Raw genomic sequence first — 22,623 nt, 5'->3', positions numbered from 1 at the left:
CCATTTTATCCTAGGACACTCTTTTGTTCTTGACTGAAATCATTGTCTAAACAAAGTCAGAGGTTGACCCAGGCCCAAACACTCCCCTCTTAAGAAAAAATGTTGATCTTGAGACTCCTTTAAATCAGCTGTGCATAATTGGAACTTGTCTCTCATGGAGCCCTAAGTCTGGCATAATTAGAATGTACTGGAGATCTCAAATGTAAACACCTTAATATAGCTGAATGTTTCATGATGGTGCAGGTATCATGAAGAGAGGATGAAAGAGCAAGAAGGCATGAAAGTTAGTGCATAAGAGAGGGACCAAGAGGCACAGAGCCTTCGAGAGCACAAACATTACCCGTGAAGTTCATGGTAGATACTAGGCTTGAATCATGTCAGGAAACTTAAAAAGGGGTGATGTATGGGAGAAGGAATACAAATATTGATTCTGACATGAGACAAACTTCATTCTTTTTTTTAGTATTTGTATTGAGATATAACTGATATGTAACATTATATTAGTTCAGGTGTACAATATAATGATTTGATATTTGCATAATTGCAAAATGATCACTATGGAAAGTCTAGTTAACATCCATCACCACACAATTGTAATTTTTGTTCTCATGATCAGAACTTTCTAGATCTACTCTCTTAGCAACTTCTAAATATACAGTCGAGAGTTATTAACTATAATCATCATCTGTGTATTACATCCCCATCACTTATTTATTTTATAACTGGAAGTTTGTACTACTTTTGACCACCTTCACCCACTTTGCCCACGTCCCATCCCTACCTCTGGCAACCACCAATCTGTTCTCTGTATTTATGAGTTCAAGTTCTTTTTTGTTTATTTGTTTGTTTTTAAATTCCATATATGTGAGATCATATGGTATTGCCTTTCTCTGTCTGGCTATTTTACTTAGAATAATGTCTTCAAGGTCCATCCTTGCTGTTGCAAATGGCAATATTTCCTTCTTTTTATGGCTGAATAATATTCTATATGTCTGTGCATACCACATTTTCTTTATCCATTCATCCATTGATGGCCACTTAGGTTGTTTCCATGTCTTGGCTACTGTGAATAACGCTGCAGTGATCATGGTGGGGAGGGGTGCAGATACCTTTTCGATCGAGTGCTTAAACTTCATTCTTTTAAATGACTGAGAACACAGATGCCACCCATCAGTGGAGCCAAATGTCAGGCAAGTGGCACCAGAGGGAAAGAGGCTGGAGCGTGGCTCTGGTTCACAGCTGAATGCGTGCCTCTCTCTGGGCCGGAGCATCACATCTGTGTGTGCATAGCACCCTTCTTTCCAACGAGAGGAAACTGAGCGAGCAACTAATTAGATTCGCTGGAAGGCCCAACTCAGGAAGCTCTGCTGTGGGTGCTTGGCTGGAGGACAGGACCTTCTCCCCCCAGACAGAAGGTTAATGACAAAGAGCAAAGTATCTCAGGAGCCTTGGTCCCAGTTCCAGAAAGAGCTGCCCAAATGGAGCCTGTGCTGCTTCCAACCTAATTTTCAATCTGAGCAGAACCACCCAGCCCAGGCAAGAGCTCCAGAGCCGGAGCAGAGCCAGGACCAGGTTGTGACCGGCTCCTTCCAGCTGACAGCAGGGCTGGGGGAGAACATCTGCTCTTACATTTCCCACTCACAGCTGTCTCTGCTGATGGCTTGTTCCTTAGAACTTGCCAGCATGTGCCCACTTGTTCTTGCCAACTCATCTAGGTCACAGAGTATACAATGGCCACAGTTGTCCACCAAATTGTGCCTTAGAGCCTTTAGGCACAGAATGATCAGTTAGGATAGCAGCAGAAGAAACAGCAGAACACTGGGAGGACCTGGCCACTCGCTCAGACAGGCCATCAGCAGTGGCTTCTCTGCCTTTGCTGCAAGGATGACCTAAATAAATAAAGATGATCCTGTTGTTTACTGCATATTCAGTTGAACTGCTTCAATTCAGACTATGTAGTCAGCCTATATTGGTTAGAGAGATATCATTATTAGGCTTTAAAAAAATAAGATATATCATTTTTATTTTATTATTTAAAAATATATTTTTATTGATTTCAGAAAGGAAAGGAGAGGGAGAGAGAGATAGAAACATCAATGATGAGAGAATCATTGATTGGCTGTTTTCTGCACACCCCACACTGGGGATTGAGCCTACAACCCGGGCATGTGCCCTGATTGGGAATTGAACTGTGACCTCCTGGTTCATAGGTCAATGCTCAATCACTGAGCCACGCTGGCTGGGCTACTTAGGCATTTTTAAGAAATGGGGTTTTAACACAATATTTCCCCACATTTTGTATATCTAACGTAATTGGAATTAACTGCTAGTTTTAAAAAGTGTTTTTAAGAGGAAGCTCTGAAACACATGGATAATTAGCACCCTGTTACCCCTCAATTACACTGCCAAAGTCCCTAGTAGTTTTCTTTTTTCTCAAGTTTCTTAAATAGAGCTCCCTAATTTTGTTTACTCGATTTGTTTGCCCAGGCAGCTCTTCTTCGGTGATAATGGAGGGGAAGACTTGTGCCCTACTCACATCAAGTTGTCATAAATTTTAAATTTGCCAGGCCCAGAATTCTGAACGAGGGTTTCCAGTTTATAAATTCCTCTCTGGTTTTCAAAGCCTACGTCTTGAGCAAGGAGAAGACACATTTCTGCTCTCACCACACAATGAGTCTGCCCACAGACCCATATCTACTAGCTTATCCATTTTTCTCTCTAGTGCAAACATTACAACTAGGGACTACTTGTCACAGAATTCAGGTTTCAGGAAATGTGTCTGTTAAGTAGTACAGGTTTATTATTATTTTTAACGTATTCAGTACCTACTTGTGCTGGGTGCTAGGAGACCACCGACCAGACTAAATCAGCGTCTCCCAGGGAAGAACCCACCATCCTGTTTGGGGGCGGTGTGAGAGGTTCGAAGGGCAAGCATGGCTGTGACCTGCTGGGCGCCTCCTTGGGTTCAGTGTTGGAGTATCATATGACTGTTCTGAACTGCAAACTTTGGGGAACAAAGGAGACAGGAGAAGGGATCCCACAGTGGCCACACGCTTTGCAGGTCTCCAGACCAGCTTCTCCTGATTGCAGCTGAGACAGCCGATGATGGCTTAACTAGACTCAAATTAGGGGAGTTAAAACGCCCATCAATCACTGCCAAGCACGCGAGCAAGTGAAGCTCAAAGTCGAAATCTGTCCGGTAATCAACAGAGATTAGCTCATTAAAATACATTAAATTCCCTAATTTGAAAATTGATTGCTGCCACTCCACACACCTAAATCTCCTGACAACTTTGACATCATTTATCACTTGTGACAAAATACTAACAGAGAGGACACACCTTTGGCCAAATGATCACACCTTGGCTTTATTTCTTCTGTGTCTGCAGGTTGACTGAACTCTCTCTTAGCAGACAAAAATAGAAGGAAAAGTAAGAAAATTTTTTTCTTTCAGATATAAACTAAAACAGTACAAAAAAAATGTATCAGACTTTCATATAATGATTCCCCACAAAGGCCACATAACTTAAAGTCAGATACACACTAAGTTTCTTCTCCCCAGCCAAGCAACGAGGTGCAAACACCCATTGAAACTTCCTAGAGGAAGTTCAGAACCAGCTGGATGTCATGTTAAGCTTTGGCCCTGTGCACCTATGGAAGGCTGATGGTTTCAGAGAGGTAGAAAAATTATAATATATCAGGAGGCCATTGTGTGCCCATTTGTTGGATTTATCTGTGGCTATTAACCCTGTAGTCACCGATTTTTAAAAATTATTATTTTTTTTATTTCAGAGAGAAAGGGAGAGGAAGAGAGAGATAGAAACATCAATGAGAATCATTGATTGGCTGCCTCCTGCACGCCCCCTACTGGAGATCGAGCCTGCAACCTTGGCATGTGCCCTGACCAGGAATTGAACCGTGACCTCCTGGTTCATAGGTTAACACTCAACCACTGAGCAACACCAGCCACTGTAGTCACCAATTTTTAGTTGGACTGAACTTGGACAGGTAGCTTAAACCCTCAGAATCTCTGTTCTTCACCTGTACAATGGGGAAAATAATGACACTGCTTCTTTAAGTCAAGAGAAACAAATGAATAAGGTACCTAGTAAACAACATGATCATCTTTATTAATTTGGATCAATGAATAAAATACCCAGTTTGGTACTGAGCATATAATAAGGTGCTCAATAAATATGTGTTGTTTTGAGTTCTTTGTATTTCCCTCTAAAATACTAACATTGCAGTGGTACTTTCTAACTCCAGATCAGCGAAATTTCTGACATAAAATATATTTGCAATGGAAGATTTTCTTTTGGGTTTGGGGAGGCTGTTAATACCCAAGGAAGTAGCTAGATGCATTCTGACATTATAAATTTGTCTTTTCTTCCCTTGCTTTATTGAGATAATTGACATATAATTGACATATAACATTGTATAAGTTTAAGCTGTACAAAGTGATTATTTGGTACACATATATATTGCAAAATGGTCACCACAATAAGATGAGGTAAAACCACCATCACCTCACACAGTTACCGTTTTTTATTGTTGTTTTTCTCATAACACTTAAGAATTACTCTCTTAGCAACTAACAAGTTTTGTTAACTTTAGCCACCAGGCTGTGTATTAGATCCCTAGAACTTATTCATCTTATATCTGGAAAGTTGTACCCTTTGACCACCATTACCTATTCCTCTGTCCCCAGCCCTGGCAAACCTCTCGTTCTGTTTCAGCTTTGCTAGAGTCCACACACATGTGAGGTCATACAGTGTTTGTCTTTCTCTGAAGTATTACACTTAGCATTGTAAGTATTACACTTAGCTGTTGGATAAACTCAAGGTTTATCCAACAGCAAGATTCCCTTTCCTGCGTTATCCATCTTATATATATACACACAAACACATGCCTTGTATTTGTGTGTATATGTGATTATTATTTAGTCATATTAATATTATTACTATTACTCCACCACTAAAATGTGTGTTTACATAAAAAGAAGTTGGCATTTATCCACTCATCTGTTGATAGACACTTAAGATTGTTTCTATGCCTTGGCTACTGTGAGTAATGCTGCATTGAATATGGAGGTGCAGTTATCATTTCAACATAACGATTTCATTCCTTTCAGCTATATACTCAGAAGTGGGATTGCTATTTTTAATGGTAGTTCTATTTTTAATATTTTGAGGAACCCCCAAACTGTTTTTCATAATGATTGAGCCAATTTCCGTTCACACCAACAGTGTCCAAGGGTTCTCTTGTCTCTGTGTTTTGGCTAAGACTTATCTCTTGTCTGTTTTTTTTTTTCTTCTATTTTTAAAAAGTATTTAGCAACATAGTGTAAGGAAAGGAAAATCCATAGATAATATAAGGTAAAATGAATCTTTCATTCCTTAACAAGGAAGAAGGGAAAATGTATAAACGTCAACATTAAGCTCAAGGCCAGTGATGGGGGCTGCCCCTCTGGTCTCATAAATCCTGCATCACAAGACAGAGATTACGAGCCATAAAGCATCTCAGCCTCACATGGTGCCACTTCCAAAAAGATGGCAGATAAAGGAGACCATGGTGCATGCTAACTCAGGTCACCGGGAACAGACAAATGTTCAGAAAGGAGCTTTTGTCGTCAAAATGAGGTTTTATTATTTTTATATATTTTTTCCAGTTGAAGTTTACATTCAACATCATTTGTATTAATTTCAGGTGTACAGCATAGTGCTTAGACAATCATATACTTTACAACGTGTTCCCCTGGTATTTCCAGCATCCACCTGACACCATGCATAGTTATTACAATATTATTGTCTGTATTCCCTATGCTGTCCTTTCCATCCCTGTGACTATTGTGTAGATACCAATTTGTACTTGTGAATCCTGTCACCTTTTTCACTCAGCCCCCCAACTGCCCCCTAGCAAACATCAGTCTGTTCTCTGTATCTATGAGTCTGTTTCAGTTTTGTTTGTTTATTTTGTTCTTTGTATTCCACATATAAGTGAAATCATACGGTATTTGTCTTTTTCTGCCTGACTTGCTCCACTTAGCATAATTTCCTCTAGGTCCATCCATGCTGTTGCAAATGGCAATATTTTTTTATATTTTTATGGCAAAGTAATATTTCATTATATATGTACCACAGCTTTTGTATCTACTTGTCTATTAACGGACATTTGGGTTGCTTCCATGTCTTGGCTATTATAAATAATGCTGCAATGAATATAGGGGTGCATATATTCTTTTGAATTAGCGTTTTGAGTTTCTTCAGATACAAACCCAGAATTAAAATCTGGGTCATTAGGCAGATCCATTTTTATTATTTTTTAATTTTTATTTTCTTAATTCTCACCTGAGGATATTTTTTCCATTGATTTTTAGAGAGAGTGGAAGGGAGGGATGGAGAGAGAGAGAGAGAGAGAGAGAGAGAAAGAGAGAGAGAGAAACATTGATGTGAGAGAGACACATTGGTTGGTTGCCTCCACATGCACCCTGACAAGGCCTGGGATGGAACCAGCAACCCAGGTACATGCCCTTGGCCAGGAATTGATCCTGCAACTCTTCAGTGCATGGGCCAACCACTGAGCACACTGGTCAAGGTGGGTTCCATTTTTAATATTTTGTATCTCTTGTCTGATGATATCCATTCTAACAGATGGGAGGTGATATCTCACTGAGGTTTTGATTTGCATTTCTCAGATTATTAGAGACGTCGAGCACCGTTTCAGGTACCCCTTGGTCATTTATATATGTCCTTGGAAAAATGTCTCTTCAGGTCCTTTGTTTTTGGCTGTTTACTACTGTGCCTTCTAGTAAACACACTCATTATCTGCCCCCATCCCGCCCCTACCAGCCTTTTGTGGCTCTGTGCCTGCAGTTCCCAGTAATGACACAGTATTGCTTTTACTCTTTCCTTGCTCAGCGCCTCGTTTGGTTATCAGACCTAAGATGCCTTCTGCGTGTTTCTCACCAGTTCTCAGGTCTGCGGGGAAGGCCGGGCAAACCCACGCGCCTTGGAGCCCAGACCTCGGGGCCAGCCTGGAATTGTTCTCAGTTTTGCAGAGCCAGTCGCCCTCAGGCCCCGCATGCTGATGGGAGTGAGTTCTAAATTGTAGGTCTGGCTGTTTGGCAAAGGCTGGGCTTTGTCAAATGGGGACGTGCAGGGCTGGTGCTGGCTTGAGCTCTCCATGAATAAGGAGCACTTCTCCTTCTCTGCTTTTTATTGAAACTGTCAGGAGCTTTATTACCTAAGTGTTAAGCAACAAGGACCAAGTGGGAAATCAAACTTCCATTCAGAAAGTGTTCTATTGCCCGGCTGTTTCCAGAGGGCAAGAAGGACAGCTGGCTGTGCATGGAAAGGGGCTGTTTTGCAAATAGAATTCCCCAAAACTCTTTGTGTTTCATTTTTTTAAGGGCTTGATCCTGGAATCGTTGTAAGAATGTCTGCTACAAACTTTTTACCTGTTTCAATATATTGGGATTATGATACAATTTAATATAATTAAACAACTTGATTAGTAAGAAAATTATGGTGTTTGCTTAGTCAAAATAAACTTGTTTTGCCAGGCTGTGGTGGCTCAGTGGTTGAGCATCAACCTATGAATCAGGAGGTCAGGGTTGGATTCCAGGTCAGGGCACTTACCCAGGTTGTGGGCTCCAACCTCAGTGGGGGGGTATGCAGGAGACAGCCGATCAATGATTCTCTCTCATCATTGATGTTTCTATCTCTCTCTCCCTCTCCCTTCCTCTCTGAAATCAATAACAATAAATAAATAAGTAAATTTGTTTCATATTGGAAGGGTACTATTTTCTCATAGAATTAAGTAACTATTGAATGATGGTATTAGAAGGAAGTGGCCATTTATTTAAATGAATCTTTGTATGAGATCTCAGCCAAATGTTATCCAATCTATGCCTGATTATATGAACTGCCGGAATCTCTCTTTCCTCAGACTATACATTTCATCTGAGCTGTGCTCCAATGCAAATATATGATTTATATTAATCCTGTAGTGTTCCTGCTTCCTACATACCACTCAGTTTATTTTTTCCTGCTAATGCTATTTGATCCTCATTCCTCATAAAGGGAAACATCCAGAAATGAATAAAACAAGTTAGGTATTGCATTATAGTATACTTCAATGAATTGGGATTTTATGACCTGCACTGTTATTAATATGTGTCAGGAGGAGCCACTTCTATGATTTATTCCCTATTCCATGGTATATTTATTGATTTGGTTATGTAGACTGTACCTTGATAGAAACTGCTTCGTCTCTGAAAAGTACATAGACCACATTAAGCTAAAACAATTTGCCAGTAAGAAATCAGGTCAAAAGGGTCATGAAAATAGGAGAAATAAGATGATGTCAGAGGGAAGATTGATACCCAAACACACATTGGACACCCAGCTTCCAGCTTTTCACAACCCAAGCAAAGAGGTAACACTGATCAGTTACATGATTCCGTCTCCAAGATAAAAACAACCCAGTACTCAGGAGTAGTGTAACCGTGTATGGTACTGAGACGATTCTTCTGCAGCTCCATGGGAAAAGGGCGCTGGATGGAGTATTTTGAGATAACATTTCCAACATGTCCTTTTGTACACTTCTATGAATTTAAAAAAAACTTACACACTCATGTAGCCACTATCACAATAAAGATAAGAAATACTTCCCTCACCCCCACAAGTTGCCCAAGTAATACTCCACCAACAACATACATGTCGATGGTTATATGCCACTTTGGAGTCAGTTTTCCCAACCCCAGCTCCTAGCAACTACTGATCTCATCTCACTTCCTATGGCAGCGGTTCTCAACCTGTGGGTCGCGATCCCTTTTGGGGGGTCGAACGACCCTTTCACAGGGGTCGCCTAAGACCATCGGAAAACACATATATAATTACATATTGTTTTTGTGATGAATCACTATGCTTTAATTATGTTCAATCTGTAACAATGAAATTGGGGGTCGCCACAACATGAGGAACTGTATTAAAGTGTCGCGGCATTAGGAAGGTTGAGAACCACTGTCCTACGGTTTTGCCTTTGCCACGTCATACAAACAGAATCACGCAGTGTGTAACCTTTTCATCGGCTTCTTTCATTCAGCAGAGCGCTGTCGAGACTCATCCGTGTGGTGGTGTATCAGTGGCCATTCCTTTCCATCTCTCAGCAGTGGTCTCCGCAGCCTGCACCCAGCTCATTTATCCCTTCACCAGCTAGCGGGCATTTGAGTGGTTTCTAACTGGAGTGTGTCTTAGTCCATTTGGGTTGTAGCATAAAATGTCATTGCCCAGGTGCCTTATAAGCAACGGGACTGCATTGCTCACAGTTCTGGAGGCTGGAAGTTAAGATCAAGGCACCAGGAGGTTCGGTGTCAGCCTTGTTTCTGGTTCATAGACAGCTGTTTTTCACTGTGTCCTCTCATGGCAGGGGCAACAAGGGAGCTTTCTGGGGTCCCTTTTATAAGGACACTCATTCCATTCACAAGGGCTTCAATCACCTCCCAAAGGCCCCATCTCCTAATACCATCTCCTTGGGGGTTAGGGTTTGAATATAGGGATTTGAGGGACACGAACATCCAGTTCATTGCAGAGTGATTATGAATAAAGTCTCTATAAAAATTCACATACAAGTCTTAATGCGGATATATGCTTTCATTTCTCTTGAGTAAATACCTAGGTATGGGAATGCTGGATCATATACTAAGAGTATGATTAATGTTATAAAAAAAATTACCAGCATGTTTTCTAAAGTGGCTGTATCATTTTCCGCTCCCTCCAGCCACGTGTGAGAGTTCCAGTTGCTTCACATCCATGTCACTTGATATTCTCAGCTTTTTCTTTCTTTTAGAATTTTGACACACGAATAGGCATATAAGTGAAACTATACAGTATGTGTCTTTTCTGTCTAATGGAAATACTTTTAAGTGGGCAAGACTAGATCCTAAGCTCAGTGTGCTTAGCCTCCACATCTTTTTTGTCCTCATTTCCTAGCTCAGTGCTTATCACACGGAAGGAAGGAAGGAAGGAAGGAAGGAAGGAAGGAAGGAAGGAAGGAAGGAAGGAAGGGAGGGAAGGAAGGAGAGAGGGAGGAAGGAAAGGAGGTTGGTTTGAATGAGTATTGCCTGGGCCCAGTTTAAAGACATCACGTATACATATGCCCAGAATTCCTAACCAGGTATTTTTTCCTAGAAACATTCTCGCACAGGACTATAAAAGGGCATGTAGGAGGACGCTGATCCTGGTCTGTTTGTGCTACTGAGTGGGAGATAGCCCAGGTGTCCATCCCTAGGGGAGTGAGTGAGGACATATGTATAATATGAAATACTTTGCAACAATCCAAATGTACTTTTATAGCAATATAGATAAAGTTCGAAATGGAGTCTTTAATCACAAAGGTAAGAGACACAGTGAGGTTTACAGGTGATACATTGATATGTTTAAAGCACATGGACATTGAAAACAGCATCTGTTTGGAGGCAGTGCATCAGAGCAGAGAAGGTTGTGCCTCAGTTTTCTTATTTGCAAAATGTTGATCCCTCATTGTGTTGTTCTCCAGATTAGATGAGTTAATGCAGGCAAAGCATTTAGAACATATAGAAAGTGCCCCATGAGTGTTATCTATTTCTAACCGTTGTTATCAATGAATATGCATAAAGACAGGTGTCAAACACTTTAGTAAGGGAAAGGGAGTGGTATTTGGGGAAGGGAGTGGTATTTGGAGATGGAGAAAGGAGAGGGATGAAAGAAAAGTTATTTAGAGCTTACAGTTTGGGGCAGGTGACCTTTATTTGTGACACTGGGAAGAGTAAGTTTCTGGGTTTCCCTAGTATCTGAGATTTTAAAACTTCAATGCCACTTTCAGATATTGGATGCCTGTGTCTAGACCTGTCCTCATTATAGTATTTGAAAGTCAAACTTCAATCCCCGGATGAGAATTTATTTTACCTGCACCGTTCAAGGTTACTAGAAAGGTGATTAAGTGCTGAATTGATGAGATCTCTGCTGCTCGCTTCTGATTTCACTTTCCCTGTCACTTTGTTCCTCTCATCAGGGGGGCCTGGCATCCCTGACAGCACAGGCACTAGAAAGGAGAGACCACATTTGCCATGACATACTAGAGATAAAACTGGTTTTAAATTTTCAGCAACTTGTAGATAAGATGGGGAAGAGAAATCTTTTCCTCAAAGCACCCGAGACAGAATTTTGAAAGGTCATTGAATAATGAAAGGTTTCTGGGGGAATTTGAAATCTTCCCCAGTCAGTCTCATTCTTCTGAGCCTCCACTCTCATCAATGTAAAGGGTTAAAGGAGGGGATGCATTCGGTCTTCATACCATCCCGAATATCCACGCAGACATAGGCAGGGGCCAAATACGACGGGGTCTCCGTCAGCAGTTCCCCGACATGGAGGCGGTGTGGGTCCTGAGGTTTGTTACACGTTATTTGCTTCTACTGTCATTAATATTGTGTGCATATGTGAGTTGATTAAAGTTATTCCTCTGATGATTTCCCTCTCCATCACTTGCATTTTGTATCAGAATTTCATAAGGAAACAGAATGCACCCAGATGCCAAGCAGGAGGCATTAATGAAGAGGCTGTTTACATAGCGTAGGCAGGTTGAAGGAACAAAGGAGAGAGTGTGAGATTCCCAATTCTAATGTAGCTGGAAGATGTCCGCCTCCCCACCCCCCAAGGGCTTAGAGGAGGGGTTACTGGAACTCCATTAGAGCTGGAAGAAGTGAAGCTCAGGGTGTGCCCGCATAGCAGAGCCCTATCAGGAAGTGAGCAGGAGGGAAACACCCCACCCTCCCTGCTGCCGCCCCCACCCCCACCCCCACCCTCACCCTCCCTGCTGCTGCCTCCCACCACCCCCCACCCCCACCCTCACCCTCCCTGCTGCTGCCGCCCCCACCCCCACCCCCACCCCCACCCCCACCCCCACCCCCACCCTCACCCTCCCTGCTGCTGCCGCCCCCACCCCCACCCCCACCCTCACCCTCCCTGCTGCTGCCGCCCCCACCCCCACCCCCACCCTCACCCTCCCTGCTGCTGCCTCCCACCACCCCCACCCCCACCCCCACCCTCACCCTCCCTGCTGCCGCCCCCACCCCCACCCCCACCCTCACCCTCACCCTCACCCTCCCTGCTGCTGCCTCCCACCACCCCCACTCCCACCCCCACCCTCACCCTCCCTGCTGCTGCCTCCCACCACCCCCACTCCCACCCCCACCCTCACCCTCCCTGCTGCCGCCCCCACCCCCACCCCCACCCCCACCTCGGATTTCCTGCCTTTGTCTCCCACGGCCGAACCCTACCAGAAGCCAGTAGCAAGGATGTCTAGGAGATGTAACCCATAGGGATCAGCTTCCCAGGGCCCAGGACAGACCAGTGCAGAGGATGGGTGCAGCGGTTCTCAACCTGTGGGTCGAGACCCCTTTGGCGGTCAAACGACCCTTTCACAGGGGTCGCCTAAGACCATCCTGCATATCAGATATTTACATGACGATTCATAACAGTAGCAACATGACAGTTATGAAGTAGCAATGAAAATAATTTTATGGTTGGGTCACAACAGGAGGAACTGTATTTAAAGGGCCAGAAGGTTGAGAACCACTGGTAGGGGGATGGCAAATGCAGCATTGTCAGCATACATTTCCATTTCCTTTCTTCCTCTCCCTCTATTCCTTCCTCCCTCCCTCCCTCCCTCCTTCCCTCCCTCCCTTCCTTCCTTCTTTCTTCCTTTCCTTTTTCTTCTTTTTTTAACAAGGAGAAAAAGAAGTTTGAGAATTTCATTTAACTTATTAAATAAAGATATGAATGAATCAAACAAATGATAATGAAATATTACTACATGCTTATTTGCATGCTTAAAATGAAATAAAAGGGGGGTAGCGATATTACATGTTGGCAAGGACACAGAGCAGCGAGAACTCTCATTTTCTGCAAGTGGGGGGATATATTTTTTGGAAAATCCTTTGGCACTGTCTCCATTTGCTGTGCTTACCCAGACTCAAGAATACCTCTCACTGTGCACTTTATAGAGGAGAGTGCACAGAGCACCAAGACCCAGGAGTCCAGTATCAAGAGGAGCAGTATCCCAGCTCTACACTAACGACAACCCAGATACCCATGGAAAGGAGTGAAGAAATAGATCATGGTGTACTCAGTCCCTGGAATATGATGTAGCGATGAAAAAAGACAAGGAGGTGCAGGGTACAGAGATACAAGCATCAGTCACTGCAATCTCACAGACTTCCCAGGTGGACACCGAAGGGCACCGTATTAGATTCCAAGAAAAATTTCCCAGTCTTAAAGTGAGAACAGTCCTATTTTTCTCCCTTGTTCAAGAAAATCAACAACAACAAAAAAAATTCCAGAGTATCAGCTGGCTCATTTCTATCTCCTCCTGGCAATTGGGTTCATGTGTCTGAGAACTGAAGTTACTTAATCAGAGGCTTGAGATGTGTAAGCTGAGGAAGGCATCTCATCTGCAGTGATGACTATAGGCGACAGCAGGCTGAGGGCCTTGCGGTGGGGATGAGAATGAAGGTCAAGGTTTGGGAGCGGTGTCATTTTGGGGTTTGAGTTTTTGGAGGGCGAAATATTTATTCCTGAGTTTCCTACTGCAAAAGACTGTCCCATGTTTTATTTTTGAAAACGTTTGTTTTACTTTTCTTGCTTTTAGATCAGATTTCTTCACCTTTCCAGAATCAATAAAGATAACTTTCTTGCAGTCAAGAAAAATATTAGGTTTAATCATGAATCAAAGAGCCACAGTCCCACCCACCTCCTAGCAACCTTACCAAAATGAGCAAATCTAAATTCTTTCACAGAAATGAAAAAGAATTGTCCATCAAAGCTGAGAGTGGCTGTTAGATTGCTCACGTGTCCAGACCACAACTTTCACCGAGATAAAAACAAGATGATTAATTTCAAAGTCTCTGTCCGTATCTCATTTAGCTTTCCCCACTCTCTACCACTTCATAAACCTCGCACAAAGGGAGATGAAGGGACTAACTATCAAAAAGTAAAATATAAATGCTCCTGGCTCGCCATGTCTGCATGGCTAAGTTCAATCAAGACTTTGAATTAGAATAACACAGTATCATAAAATTTTCAGACACCGGAATCTGCAGTCTTTGCCTTGGTTGCAGCTCCTCCCCTGTAGCATACACAGTGCTCCAATCACCCATCTATCACAAAAAGGGTTCTCTTCTGCTATTAAAATTTCAGAGTTGGCCCTAGCTGGTTTGGCTCAGTGGATAGAGCGTCGGCCTGCAGACTGAAGGGTACTGGGTTTGATTCCAGTCAAGGGCACATGCTGGGGTTGCAGGCTCGATCCCCAATTGGGGGTGTGCAGGAGGCAGCAGGTCAATGATTCTTTCATCATTGATATTTCTCTATCTCTCTCTCTCCCTCTCCCTTCTTCTCTGAAATCAATAAAAATAAATTTTTAAAAAAATTTCAGAGTTGTAGAAGGCTTGGTTTACATTTTCTAGGTTGGGGGCTTTTACCGTAGCTGCCTGCTCTGGGATCACCTGGGACCACCAGGAGCCAGACTACACAGTAGCTTTCTCCTCCCCAGGGGGCAGTTATCCATCCCCACACTTGGCCTTCAGCGCATCATAGTCGGATCATACTAGAATCTGCCTCCTAGCCTGGGTGGCTCTCCTGAGCATCATGGCCTGTTGAGACCTATCACCCTCAATCCCTTCGGTCCATTCCACATGGTGGCCCGACACTGATTAGTTAGTTTTGGAATCTAAAGAAACCAATGCGCATGTCCCATTTCCCACATAGAACAGGGGGAAAGAGCTCAGGTTGGGGTCCAACAGACCTGGACTTGAACCCAGCTGTACCATTTACTATGAAATCTCTAAAGTTGCTCAGGCACCGTCCTCACTTATAAAATAGGAATCGTGCCTACCTCCTTGAGCATTTTGAGGCTTAAAGTAAAGAGCATGTAAAATGTTCATCATCCTATCCCTCTCCACTGTGTTATTCCCATTAGGATACAAACATACAAAGACAACTCTCATTCTAGAAAACAAGAAACAAAATTTTGTTCATGCCCCTGCCCTCGAGCTTCTAACTCATTTCCCTTCTCTTCTTGAATCTTCCAAAGTGTAGTCTGTGTTCTCTGCCATTGACTCCTGAATTCATTCTGATTGGCTAGATTTCCATCCCCACAGCTTCAGGTCACTGATGATCTCTATCTATGTTGCTAAATGCAATGGTCAGTTCTTGGCCTCTCAGCAGCCCTGGCACAGCCGGCCACACTGCTTTCCCTCAGACACTCCCTTTACATGGCTTCCAGGACTTGGCTTCTGTTCTGGCATCTTCTCCTCCATCTCCCTTCCCAAGTCTGCCTCACCTCTTGCTGCTAAACCCCGAAGGCCCTGACTCTTCTTGCCCTCAGGTTAATTTCATTGTAGACCTCACACATGACCATGAATTTAAATACCTCTCTATGCCCAAGGCTCGCAAATTTATACATCCAGACATTTCCCCTGGACTCCCCCAGACTCCAATGACATCCTCACTGATGCTTTTGTCTCTCACCACATCCAACAATTAGCAAGTTATATTGAAACAAATCTAGACTCTGCCTTTCCCCCCCCCCATCTCTTCCTGGTCCAAGCCACCATGGTCTCTTGCCTGGTCTATTGAAATAGCCTCCTTGCTGATCTTCTTGCTTCTGCCTTTGCTAACTTCCTCTTCACCAACACAACTGGAGTCATCATTTTACAATGTGAGACAGGTCATGTCACTCTTTGGCTCCCCTTTCAGTCTGTTTATAAGCCAAAGCACTCCAAAAGTCTGCTGCTTTCCCTCCCCCTTCACTGCCACTCTGCTGCGGCCACACTGGCTTTCTTGCTGCTCCTCAAACACCCTATGTGGGTACCTGCCTCAGGGTCTTTGCACTTGCCATTTTCTCTAGTTGGAAAACCCTTCCCCCAAAATCCCTAAGGGCTCCTTCCCTGGTTCTCTTCAGATCTCTACCTACCTGTTAGAGAGATCTTTGTTGATTGCTCTCTACAAAGTAGCATCTCCTTCTCCTCCCCTGGCCTTATTTATTCCCCTCGTCCTGCCTTAAAAACAAAATTTTAAAAATATTTTTGTTACTTTATTATCTGTCTCCCCTAACTAAAAGATAAACTCATTCAGCAAGTAATGAAACCTATGTCTCAGTTTCCTGTCTAACCATATGGGTTAAAAAGTCCATTTTCTATAGGCACCACCTAAGGACCTTGTGAGGAGCAGACATGGTATTAGATATAGATGTACACTAAGAAGAATTAAAATTGTTACCCAAATGTGAAGCATTAATTCCATCATTGTCATTAATTAAGAATATTCTAGAGCAGTGATTCCCAAAGTGGGCGCTACCGCCCCCTGGTGGGCGCTGCCGCGATCCAGGGGGGCAGTGATGGCCACAGGTGCATTTGTTTTAACTTTTTTTGTATTACCTTTCTATTCTGAGTTCAATAAATAGTTTCATAATTTCAAACTTCAGTGTTTCTAATTTACACCTTTCTTTATTATATTTTACGAAAAAGGTAGAAACATTAATACATATATCTTTCTGTTTAATTGCTATTAAAATTTAAAAAAAAATAATTTCCAGGGGGCGCTGAGTAATATTTTTTCTGGAAAGGGGGCGGTAGGCCAAATAAGTTTGAGAACCACTGTTCTAGAGTGTTTCTTGCTTCTACTCTCTTGTAGGAAGGCTTCTCTTCTTACAACTGGGGAGGAAGCCAAGACTTCTCCTCACAGATAACAGACAGGATAGCTGAGGCTGCTGAGGAGCTGTGTAGGCCAGGAAAGGGGACGAATGCCTGTGAACAAACCATGGTGTATTTCAGAACCTGAATTTCTAAGTATGTCAAAATGAGGTACTTATGATACCTCCTCTGACTTGGCTCTCAAAGTTGATAGGAATAAGAGAAATGCAAGTTCTCTACACAAAAGTTCTAGCAAAAGGACTGGATGCAGAATGCTAATGCCAACATCTATTTGTCTAACCCAATGGTTCTCAACCTTCCTAATGCCGCGACCCTTTAATACAGTTCCTCATGTTGTGGTGACCCCCAACCATAAAATTATTTCCGTTGCTACTTCATAACTGTAATTTTGCTACTGTTGTGAATCGTAATGTAAATGTCTGATATGCAGGATGTATTTTCATTGTTACAAATTGAAAATAATTAAAGCATAGTGATTAATCACAAAAACGATATGTGTTTTCTGATGGTCTTAGGCGACCCCTGTGAAAGGGTCGTTCGACCCCCAAAGGGGTCGCGACCCACGTGTTGAGAACCGCTGGTCTAACCTATAAACTTAGGTGAGTTACTCCTTTGAGCCTCTGTTTCCTCAAATGTAAAGCAAAGTGTTAATACAATCTGTCTCTTTGGGTTATAGTGTGGTTAACTGCAAAGCACCTGGAATATTACCTGTCTATATTAATAAATGTTACTTATCTTTATTGAAAGCAAGAGAAAAATGATAGGAAATGCAGAAAGACGTAATTTAAAAGTCCATAACATGTGTATAATTGGAGTATCCAAAGGAGAGTAGAGTGAATTGGGCAGAAGCAATATCTGAAGAACCACTAACTGAAAATTTTCCAAAATTGATGAAAAATACCAAGTCACTTTCATCAGTCACCTCTCTTCTTTGAGTCTCAGTTTCTACATTGTAAATTTGAGAGTAATAATAACTTTCCTAATAGTTATTATAAAACAATAGACTGTCTGAGACTGTGATATTAAACAGACTTGAGGGTGGGAATACTGCAGTGAAAATAGATTAAATTACTAAGTACATATTGGATGCTGATATCCTAGGAGGAAACTGAAAGGTTCTCTGGAGAATTTGTCCAGTGGAAGAAGAAAAATCTACTGATATTGACATCAAGTGTCCCACAAATAAATGTCCCAGCCAGGCTACCGTTTGATGAACAATGGTGAATGTATCCCACCTCAGGGCTTGAAGTTTCCCACCGCTATTAGTTTTTCATTCTTCAGTATAGGTAGACAACCAAGGATTGCCTTTCCCCTGAGGATATCATCTAACCTGAAAAATAGAAATGAAAACACATAGACAGGAAAAAATTTAACCTGGAGAAAATAGTTTGTGGAAGGGGAAAGGTTAAAAAAATGACTATGACTATCCTTAAAGAGACAAGAAAAGATATTATACCCATGAATCAAGAGCATGATGCTATTTCTAAAGGAAAATTCAGAGGACAATAAGAACTATTAAATTTTTTTGAAATATGACTGCAGAAATAAAAAAGTAGAAGAAACAGGTATACATTTGGGGAAGTCTCCCTAAAAGATAGAATAAAAAATCAAAGATATAAAAAAAAGGATATATATATATATATATATATATATATATATATATATGTATTAGAAGCAGTGCAGGAGGTATTCCATCTTAATAATGGATTTTCTAGAGAGAAAAAAACAAACAAAGGGGAAATACTTAGCAGTGAAATAATCTATCATGAGTTTCCTGATTGAAAACACTTACTGAATGCTTGGCATAATAAGTGAACATAAATCAACACCAGGTCACATAATTATAAACTTTTAGAACAGTGGCAACAAATTAAGATCTCACCAAAAAAAAATCAAACATAAAGGATCAGAAATCATAATGGCTTTGGATTTCTCCAATATTGACAGAAGGCAATGAAGTAATGCTTTCAAATTCTGAAATTCACTTCCAACTGACACTATTATATCCTGCCAAATTATCAATAAAATGTGGGGATAGAATAAGGTCATTTCAGACATGTTGTCTCAGCCAAATTTTGCTGCATAATGGACAACCACAAGCTCACAAAGGAATATACAATAAGTGTTTTTATTCTTTCACACATGTTTATGAATTAGCAGTGATCATCTCCTTTAGGCTCTGCAAGTCAGCAAGTGAGGCTCTCATTCATGAGTAAATACTAACTATCAATCTAAGCAAAATCACAATATAACTGTATTTGGAGAATGAGGGGTTGGAAAGGGAGAATATATGGGATGGGGCAGGAGATGAAAGAGAGCTAAATCCTTACCCTGGAGACAGAGTAACATAGTAGAAAAAATTTTTAACAATAATAACTGCCCTAAAAATAATAGCAGTCAGTCTCCATTCCCATTCTACCCTTGATTCTCTAGTGATAAAGAGTTAATTGCAATTGTTCCAATAATCCAGGTTCTCTTACCTCTAGGCCTCGGATGTGTTTTCTATTTTTCTGCACTGCCAACTTCAAGTTGCCTGGCTGACTCCTCTCTTTTTTTCAAGACTGTCTCGAGCTTTCACTTCCTCTGGGAGAGGGGGTCCCTCCTGTGTACCCCTATAGAAACATATACCCACTCCCATCAGAGAAGCCACATGATATGAAAATTGCTCCTGTACTTGTTGGTCTCATTATAAGCCTGGTATTTAGCACAGTGCCTAGCACTTAAATGACATTTAGTATATAGTTATTTCTTTAGAAATTTTATTTACAATTATTCAAAACACTGTTACACGCATCTGAGAAGAATTATTATGCATATACAATGCCATAACAGATGTGAAAACATCTTAGAAAGCTCAGTGTACTATGAAAAGAATAACATACAGTAAAAATGAAATAGATGTTTCATCGAAGCCTTGACAATGTATAAAGGAGAACAAGAGATTACCACATCTTTCCCCTGCAAGGATACACCTATTTTATTGGCCTAGAGTGTTCATTTAACCCCTTTAGAATAATTAACCCATTCCATGACTAGAGACAGTCTTGAAAGAAAGGGAAGAGCCAGCAGGCAAGTTGGATGGGTTGATAGTATCTACTTAGACAGGGCAGGGCACAGGCTGTATGGAGGCACAGAGGTGAGCACCCAAGTGGAGGAGATAAGCCATAGGCACCAATAAGTCAGGGAAGAAAGTACGGAGGACTGAGACACAAAAGAAGTACAGAGGCATCTATGAAAGTTTAGAGGGAGCAGCACTTCCTACCACTGGAGGTGTCAAAGAAGACTTTATGGAGATGACCTGACGGATGAGTAGAGGCTGCAGACGTTCTGATGAACTTTAAATGGGAAGGTGAAGAGGACACCGTGAGCCCACAGTGCTGAGCTGGCAAGAGCATGCTGGGAACTTGGTTTTTAGAAAGAACAGTCTAGCAGGTTGTGTAAGATGGACGGGTCTGGAGCCTGTAATAGTGCAGGTAAGAGCTGAGAGGCTCTCATGTAGAGGGAGGCAGGGGCTGGAAACAGAGACATCTAGAGGAAGAAATGATTGTGGTTACGTGTGGGAGGCCAGTGGGAGAAGGTTGAGGCCTCAGGGATGGAGCCAAGAACGTGGGGACCCTGAGCAGGAGGATTTCGTGGCTCGGGAAGATGCCGCCAAGTGGCTTCTGACTTCTTCAGTTTAGCAGTTGGCAGTCAGCGTATCCAATTCAACACATCAGTGACTTGACTGAGGCACAAGGAAGAAGCTGTTAGAATGGCGAGACTGTTCATTTTTCATGCTTCAGCGAGCAATCATTTCCCTTCGAAATGCCCCAGAAAGCTGACTCCGTTCTGGGGTGGTCCTGCCCTGGTTCTCCCTCTGCAATCAGCAGCCGCATCTGTTAGTTTGGGCAAGTGATTGACGGGTTGAGTCTCCCTTCCAGGGATGGGAAGGGAAGAAAGCTGCAGCAGTTTGACAAACTAGAACACAAGAAAAAAAAATAAAAAAACGGAGAAGGAAGAAGATTCACAATTTTTCAGGTCACTGGACTGCATTTCAAAGTCGAGAGCTTTGATTGCACATGCTGGCTCGGGGTGAACCGGTCAGAGCGAGTCCCTGAGCCAAAGCTGCTGGCTTCTCGGGTTGTTATTATGTTGGTCATAGTAATGCTATGAGACACCTTCAAGTCCAAGGGGTATATTTTGGGACGCTGCAGCAAACCAGACTGCTCACTGAGTTTTCTAGGAAGCTGACAGCCTTCTTTCTGATGTTCTTCACTGGAAGGGAGGGGTTTTCCTGAAGCTACCGGGTGCCAGAGCTCTTTGATCAAATCCAATATGCCATCCAGAAAAGGTGTGCTGTGCCGTAGAACTATCACCTTTAACGGAGTAATTAAACCCATAGTTACTGTATGCCAGGTGGGCGTCAGGAACCGGCAGTGAATGAGAGAGGGAGAGACAAATGTTAAACAAGGAGCTGCCATTTACTGCTAAGTGCTACGGTGAAAATAAAACAGGGTGATAGGACAGAGACTGGGGGCAAATTGGGGATGGCTGGTTAGGCTGGGCTTCCTGGAGGAAGTGAGTGGTTGGGAAAGGAATGAGAGGGTGGACCCGATTTGATAAAGGGAATGGCATTTTGTGCAGAAGGAACAGCAAGTATGAATTCCTGAGGTGGAAACAACTTGGCATATTCCTGGAAACGCAAGAGAGCCAGACAGGCTGGAGCACAGCCAGGCGGGAGGAGCATAGCGAGCAGGAGGAGCACAGTGAGGCAGGAGGAGCACAGTGAGGGAGGAGGGGCACAGTGAGGCAGGAGGAGCACAGTGAGCAGGAGGAGCACAGTGAGGCAGGAGGAGCCCAGTGAGCAGGAGGAGCACAGTGAGCAGGAGGAGGGGCACAGTGAGCAAGAGGAGCACAGTGAGCAGGAGGAGGGGCACAGTGAGGCAGGAGGAGCACAGTGAGCAGGAGGAGGGGCACAGTGAGGCAGGAGGAGCACAGTGAGCAGGAGGAGCACAGAGAAGGAGGAGCACAGTGAGGGAGGAGGGGCACAGTGAGGCAGGAGGAGCACAGTGAGGCAGGAGGAGCACAGTGAGCAGGAGGAGCACAGTGAGGCAGGAGGAGCACAGTGAGCAGGAGGAGCACAGTGAGGCAGGAGGAGCCCAGTGAGCAGGAGGAGCACAGTGAGGCAGGAGGAGCCCAGTGAGCAGGAGGAGCACAGTGAGGGGGGAGGAGGAGCACAGAGAGAGAGGAGGGGCACAGACAGGGAGGAGGGGCACAGCGAGGCAGGAGGGGCACCGAGAGGGAGAAGGGGCACAGTGAAGCAGGAGGAGCACAGTGAGGCAGGAGGGGCACAGAGAGGAAGGAGGAGATACTGAGGCAGGAGGGGCACAGAGAGGGAGGAGGGGCACAGAGAGGGAGGAGGGGCACAGAGAGGAAGGAGGGGCACCGAGAGGGAGGAGGGGCACAGAGAGGAAGGAGGGGCACAGAGAGGCAGGAGGGGCACAGAGAGGGAGGAGGGGCACAGAGAGGAAGGAGGGGCACCGAGAGGGAGGAGGGGCACAGAGAGGAAGGAGGGGCACAGAAAGGAAGGAGGGGCACAGAGAGGGAGGAGGGGCACAGAGAGGAAGGAGGGGCACAGAGAGGGAGGAGGGGCACAGAGAGGAAGGAGGGGCACCGAGAGGGAGGAGGGGCACAGAGAGGAAGGAGGGGCACAGAGAGGAAGGAGGGGCACAGAGAGGGAGGAGGGGCACAGAGAGGAAGGAGGGGCACCGAGAGGGAGGAGGGGCACAGAGAGGAAGGAGGGGCACCGAGAGGGAGGAGAGGCACAGTGAAGCAGGAGGAGCACAGAGAGGCAGGAGGGGCACAGAGAGGAAGGAGGGGCTCAGGGAGGAGTGGCA

At 43.5% G+C, this 22,623-nt stretch overlaps 1 protein-coding gene across 7 annotated transcripts in view; it reads left to right on the top strand.

Annotated features, from left to right (window-relative positions):
• Positions 1 to 22,623, top strand: part of CALN1 (calneuron 1) — a 426,991-nt gene that overhangs the window by 303,025 nt on the left and 101,343 nt on the right. The window lies entirely within an intron of this gene.

Source organism: Myotis yumanensis, unplaced genomic scaffold, assembly GCF_028538775.1.
Source record: "Myotis yumanensis isolate MYYU_CA2020_CCGP unplaced genomic scaffold, mMyoYum1.0.hap1 SCAF_4, whole genome shotgun sequence".
Classification (NCBI taxonomy): domain Eukaryota; kingdom Metazoa; phylum Chordata; class Mammalia; order Chiroptera; family Vespertilionidae; genus Myotis; species Myotis yumanensis.
The sequence above is the reverse complement of the archived record's forward strand: the minus strand, read 5'-3'. Positions and strand labels throughout refer to the sequence as shown.